The 7,213-nt window shown below is 41.8% G+C and overlaps 1 non-coding gene across 1 annotated transcript; it reads left to right on the top strand.

Moving 5' to 3' along the window:
* The first annotated feature begins 5,104 nt into the window (after window positions 1-5,104).
* On the top strand, window positions 5,105-5,268 carry LOC115869670. The gene has a single exon (XR_004046317.1). It is a non-coding gene; the product is annotated as a U1 spliceosomal RNA (small nuclear RNA).
* The last annotated feature ends 1,945 nt before the right edge of the window (window positions 5,269-7,213 follow it).

Genomic DNA, 7,213 nt, shown 5'->3' with positions numbered 1-7,213 from the left:
GTGCTTTGGAGTACTCGGGAACTAATGGTCTTTGTCAGAAGCTGGAAAAAATTTGGAACCATGAAGAAAACTCCCCTCTCTAGGACTGAATGTTAAAGGGAGCCTGAGAGCAGGCTAAAATGCTTGCTAGGTGACCACCTGGAGCTACTTGTTGAGTGGAAGTGGGAGAAAGGCAGCAATAAAGAGACAGGTTGAGTTTGGCCACTGACACCTGTGGACTTGGCTGATTGGTCTAAAGTTAATGAACTAGCACGATGGAGCTAGGCGTGTTGAGTATTGGTGACAGCCCATGACCTAAAGGCAAGGTGACCAATAGGCACCCTGTGGAGGCTGAGTGAGGCAGCCCACATTGAGTTGACCAGAACCCGACCAGCTGGAGATTTTTGAGCCTGTGAACTGGTGCATATTGTTGCTGATTTCATGGATGGCCTGTCAGGATTTGACTTTGCTTATGGATGCAGACTTCACAAGGTTCCAACTGGAATGAAGACTCTTCATGTTGAAAAATAGAATTGCTTTCTCAGAGAACTGGGTTATTGTAAGTGGGCAGAATAGAAATTGGATACCCAAAATTAGGGGGATAAAGGCATGAAGTGGTTGGCTTACAAACTTTCATAGGTGGGGGAACATATTCACAGGATTACAGGATTAAAGTATAGGTGTTACTTAATTGCAATTGTGAGGCTAAAGAATTATGTATAGGTGCCAAGTTGGCAATGATTGGATTGAGGTAGTTAGTTTATTGTGCCAACCTGGCAGATAAACACATGTGGGGTTAATTTAAAGGCGGAGGAATAAATGGCTAGGTGAGCCTCACCTTTCGAGTTCTCGAGTCTCTTGCTTTGTGATGATCGGACCAGGGTGCAGCTGCCTTAGCCAGTTCCCTACTTCAGCTGGCAAGGCTCACTTCCTGCAAGACATCCCCAAGGAGAATCCACATGGACCTACCCCGATGCAGCCCTGGGTGCTGGAGCAGCCATGTGGAGACCCCTGCCAGCGCTGAGATGCTTACACGTTTGGCTTTCCTCCGGCAGTCGGCATCATTGCGCCTGTTTTGTGAGATGGAGGAGGACTTTGTGGACTGGTGTTGGACATATGGGTTAATGGGTTATTGTTGGACTTGTGGGCTTGGGCAGCACTGGGTTGGGATGTTTTCTTGATGTGCACTTAACCTTTATATAAACCTCTCTCTTATACATGAGTTTCTGTGGGGTTGTTTCTCTAAAGTACCCAGACTAACACAGCAGTGGTTCTCAACCTTCCTAATGCCATGAACCTTTGGTACAGTTCCTCATGTTGTGGTGACCCCCAACCATAGAATTATTTTTGTTGCCACTTCATAACTGTAATTTTGCTAGTGTTCTGAATCGTCATGTAAATATCTGATATGCATGATGCATTTTAATTGTTACAAATTGAACATAATTAAAGCATAGTGATTAATCACAAAACAATATGTAATTATATATTGTTAAATATTCCTTTCTAATGACAAATCAATGAAATGTTGTCTTGAAGCATGGTGTAGCATGGGTAACAGTCTTCACACAGGGTATTCGTATGTGGGCGTATCTGCATGTGGGCAGACCCTTCTGGAGACGGATAGAGGAGCGGTGTCTCAGTTCCTAAGACCATCGGAAATGGTGTTTTCCCCTGTCTTATATGTGTTTGACCCTGTGAAAGGGTCATTCGACCCCCAAGTTGAAAAACGCTGATCTAAAGCCTTGCTTTTGGCTAATGCTTTCAGTGCAGCTTGCACTTCTTCCTTCAACATCATTGGCTCTTGCTCACATGTTACCTCTTGTAATAGCTGAATGTTGACGAGTTCACTTTGGCGCCGCTACTCTGTGTATTATTACCCTCTTCTTTTGATGCTGCCTGTACCATTCAATATTTTGTGCATAGAATTTTTTAATATTGCAGTGCAAGGCTTGAATTTTTCCCTTAGTTCTTTCATTTTAAGATATGTTGAAGCTGTTCTTCCTTTTTGGTTTTCTAACTGTACGCCTGTGCCCATTTCATTATAATATTTTACTTTTTCTTCTCAAGCTACCCTTTGAAATTTTCCATTCAGCTCTTTGACGTCATCATTTCTTCCATTTGCTTAGCTACTCTATGATTAAGAGCAAGTTTCAAAGTCTCTTTTGCCATCCACTTTGATCTTTTCTTTCTTTTTTGTCTGCTAATGACCTTTTACTTTCTCCCTGAGTGATGTTGGTGATGTCCTCCCACAGCTGCTCAGGTCTTCTGTCATTAGTGGCCAATGTAGCAAATCTGTTCTTGACATTCAGGTGGGACAGACTCAGGTTGTATCTTGATTCTCCTGGACTTCTTTTCATTTTCTTCAGCTTCAACCTGAACTTACATGTGAGCGCCTGATGGTCTGTTCCACATTCCGCCCCTGGCCGGGTTTTTAGCTGCTGATATTAAACTTCTCCTTCATCTTTACCCACAGATGTATTCAATTTGATTTCTGTGTATTCCATCCGGAGATGTGTTGTTGAAAAAAGGTATTTTTGATTAAGAAGTCCTTATCTTGCAAAATTCTATCATGCTGTCTCCAGCTTCGTTTCTATCACCAAGACCATATTTTCCAACTACCATTCCTTTCTCTTCGTTTCCAATGTTTGCACTGCCAATAATTATCAATGCATCTTGATAGCATATTTGATCAATTTCAGACTGAAGACATTGATAGAATTCTTTTATTTCTTCATCATGAGCTTTAGTGATTGTTTCCTAAATTTGAATAATAGCTATATTGATTGCATTTCCTTAAGTCAGCATAGATATCAACAGGGACAGAACAGGAGCTTCTGCCCTGACTGATAAGGGAATAAACAAAGGACCTTGTGAAACAAGTTATGAACCAAGGGCTCTATGAGAATTGGCTTAGAAAATACCTTAACCTTGAAGGCAGGCCCTAGGGGAAATCTTGACACAGTGCTGTACTGAGAGCTAATCTTGAAACATTCTGAGACATGCCGATGCAGGACGGTACTTGGAGATAATCTTGAAACATTCTAAGAAATCCTGACGCAGGACTGTACTCAGAGATAATCCTGAAACATTCTGAGACATGCTGACCCAGAACAGCAGCCCAGGAAAACTGAAAGAAATAATTCCTCAGACCCAAGGATGGACTGAGTAGCTACTTAGAAAGTTAGTTGACCATCTGCAGACAGGCAGCCCTTTTTCCATTTGAGAGTGCCATATAAGAACTAGAAGTGTTCCCCTAAAGAACATGCCTTCTCACCTTACCACTTCATTCCTTTGGACGTGACTCTATGCTTTCATAACATTATTTGTTGCTGTGGGCCTGTGTGTGAACTCAGCTTACTCTAGACACGAACAAACCACAAGGGTTTGGAGCTTGCTAATTTCTGCCTGGGGGATAGCCCAGGCACTGAACTTCACAGATCGAATCCTATTCCAGGCAGCATTGTACTTCAATATAGATCTTGAAATGTCCGTTTTGATGATGAATGCAACGCATTCCTTTGGATGGTGTCATTCCTGGCACAGTCAACCCTAGGGTTTTCTGATTCAAAACGGCCAATATCAGTCCCTTTCAGCTCACTAACACCTATGATATTGATATATTTTTAAAATATTTTATTAGGGGCTCATACAACTGTTATCCCAATCCATACACACATCAATTGTGTAAAGTGCATTTGTACATCGTTTCTCAAAACATTTTCTCTCCACTTAAACCCCAGACATTAGGTCCTCATTTTTCCCCTCCCTCCCCCCTCCCCCCTCCCTCATGAGCCCTTGATAGTTTATAAATGGGTATTTTGTCATATCTTGCCCTGTCCAACGTCTCCCTTCACCCGCTTTTCGGTTGTCTGTCCCCCAGGGAGGAGGTCACACACAGTTCCATGTAATCAGTTCCCTCTTTCCTACCCATTCTCCCTTTACCCTCCCTGTTTAGCCACTCACACCACTGGTCCTGTAGGGCTCATCTGCCCTGGATTCCCTGGATTTTCAGTTCCTATCTGTACCAGTGTACATGCTCTGGTCTAGCCAGACTTGCAAGGTCGAATTCGAGTCATGGTAGTCGGAGCGGGGAGGAAACATTTAGGAACTAGTGGAAAGTTGTATTTCTCATCATTGTTACATCGCACCCTGACTGGTTCATCTCCTCCCCGAGACCCCTCTGCAAGGGGATCTCCAGTGGCCTACTAATGGGCTTTGGATCTCCACTCCGCACTCCCCCCATCATTCACTATGGTAAGATGTTTTGACCTTTACGTACTTTATTTCATTTCTAACCACTTCCGATTTTCCTAGGTTTGTACTTCATACATTCCAAGTTCTGATCATTCATAGGTTTTGCTGTTCCTTCTCATTTTGAGTCATGTCCCATCAGCAACTGAAAGTCCCAAAGGCATTTTTTTTCCTCATGGACTTTATTTCGTTCACGTTATTATGATAGGCTTTACGTTAAGAAGACAGCTCATCTTCAATCATATGTTGAGTTGCCTTCCAACCAGAGGGGTTCATCATGTGGCCCTATTTCTGACCAAGTTCTGCTTCTGTTCATTAGGTCTTCAGTGTCTGAAGATGAGGAGAGCTGAAATGTTTCTTTAAAAAATGTAAAAGCTAATATGCCAACTACAGTCAGAAACAAAATATCCCAAAGTCTTCTAAAGACATTGTACTCTTCAGATTTCTATTATTCCAAGTTTGCCGAATCCTGTCAGTTTGAGTCAACAACACAGTTGCTACCTATTGCTATAATCCTATTTATCATCTTCTACCATAGTCTTGAAGATTATATTGCCTTACTAGATAAGTGCAAAAAGTCTAAATTACTGCAAAATTCCCTGACATAAAATCTCAGGTATATCTTTTTCACCTAAAGAAGACCAATTTCATGACTTGGTGGCCAAATCAGCTAAAGGAGTGCACCTGAATTTATGAGCCCTCCTGAATCAACCCCCCTCCTGATACATGACTCATTTGCAAGTACAATTTGATTACCCCCACATGCACTGCTACTCGCTATATCTTTTCGTCTAAAATTATATGAATTACCTGTCTGGTTACCTTTTGCCTTTTAGGGGGATGCATGCTTGGATTAAGAATGCTTTTGTTGATACTTACATGGCAGGGGAGACACCATGATCACGAAGGTGGTTTTCCCAGGGTGAGGCTTATCCATTGCACTCCGGAGGTGCTGACCCCTGCAATTTCCCGAAATGTGGGAAACTCGACTGCATAATTTGTGGTAGTGGGGGACTGTGTTCGCGCTCTCTCCTGATTTAGAAAAAAAAGGAAAAGAATGCTTTTGTTGAATTGTCAAAATCCAGAGCAAGTTCTGGTAATCTAACGCAGTGTTAAATTTTCCACAAGAAGCCCCGTTTTAATCAACATTTAGTTTGGCCTCACACTTAATTTTATCTTTATTTTCTTAAGTTTTATTGACATATTTCACATATAATACAATTTAGTAGTTCAATAATATTAGTAAGAGCTGTACAATCATCACCACAATAAACGCTGGAGCATTTACTTCCTTCTTGTTCCCATTGTCATTAGCTCTCCACTTCTCCCTCAACCTTCCCTTCCATATCCGATCAATGCAGTCACTGTCTCTATAGCTCTACCCATCCTGGACTTCAAATACAGAAAAAACATAAAACACAAAACATAGAAAAACAAAACCCAAAACATTGCACTCTGCATGATAGCAAGGTTATTTAGGTCCCTGGTCTGTAGTCAGAGGGATTCACTGGAGGCTTAGTCCATGTGTGGATATTGCATAGCCTTCCGAAAACCAGGTGTTCACAATTTAAGCTTTGACATCATTCCCTCCTTCAGTTTGGATTTTATCATTCACAATCCCTGGATCACACAGACTTGTCTTCTTCTGTGTGGGCCAAGTTAACACCTCATTCAGATGGTTGCTTGTTTGAAGACAAGCTTTTAACACCGCAGGCACTTTCTAATAGCTGGGCACCATCTAGTTTCTTCACCACACTCTACTATAGCACCCATGTCTTCAGTGATCTCTTCATGAGGGCACTGCCTCCCAGTTTAAATTTTTACCTTGTACAATTAAGGTTAAATTATGAACTTCCCCCTTCAGAAATCTGACTACCTCTTGTTTCTTCTTTTAATCTCACTTAGGGTCTAGTTAAATGATTGCTTGCATGACATACAGTTGTTAAACAATATCCTCACTTGGTTTTCAGGAAAATAGGTGTGTTTTTTTTTAAGCAATGGACCCAGGCTTTCCTTAAGATTTAGTTGAGTGCTGCCGAGAAAGTTAGGACAAAGTATATGAAACTCGAGCATTGCATGTTGCAAAAGGAAAGTAAGAAAGAAATCTCTTAGTTCAGCACTCAGATTTGGGTTGGCCATTTTTAAGAACTTTGATCTATAGTTATGCTACAGTTAAATGGAAGCATTCCTTAAGAACTGTATCGATCACCATGGGAAAAAAACAACAGAAAAAGCTATTGAGCACAGCAGCAATGTGTAAACTCTTCAGCCAAAGTGCCCCCCAACAGCAGCAGTTTTGGACTCTTTTTACCAGCCCAGCAAAGTAGAGTCTGTACAGTAGTCAATATTCCTAGTGGCACATAGATAGATAATACAGGAAATGTAGAAGAAGACATACACAGAACTAGACAATGGGACCTATAGCTAGACACCATAACAGCCCTGCATACACCAGATGTATTTCAGTAGCCGCTATCGAGAATAGAAACATGAGGTAGGTCAGCTTTACAAGAGATAGTAATACATTTAATCTGCATTCCGCTCATAATACCATCTTTCACTGCTGCCTCGTGTGCAGTAGAAGAAGAACAGGTTGGACCAAAGTGATGGACATAGGCTCTGATCAATACTATGAAGTTTCCTGGTGGTGACAGACAAGATTGTATCCAGCAGAATACCAGCCCTGTGTGTTTAAAGCACCTGCTAGGTCCTCCATCTTAAGCCCAGCTAAAGACCTGGTCAATTGTCAGTGTGCTATCTTTCACCTCAAGAGGAATAAGAGCGCCAGCGGCAGAAACAGAAGCCTACACACTGAGCCCTGTCCCCATCCTATACCTTGAATTGGTTTAAAATCCATCTTCAGTACTCTGTCTGCAGACAGATTACTAGCCATGAAACTACACAAGTGGCCAGGACAAATCCTAGAAAAATTAGGGAGAAATAGTGTGCTTACAGAAAGAGATACAAACACACACACACA

The sequence above is a fragment of the Echinops telfairi genome, unplaced genomic scaffold (genome assembly GCF_000313985.2).
Source record: "Echinops telfairi isolate 266 unplaced genomic scaffold, ASM31398v2 ScPeMD7_34;HRSCAF=130, whole genome shotgun sequence".
NCBI classification, from domain to species: domain Eukaryota; kingdom Metazoa; phylum Chordata; class Mammalia; order Afrosoricida; family Tenrecidae; genus Echinops; species Echinops telfairi.
This window is presented reverse-complemented; position numbering and strand designations above follow the sequence as displayed.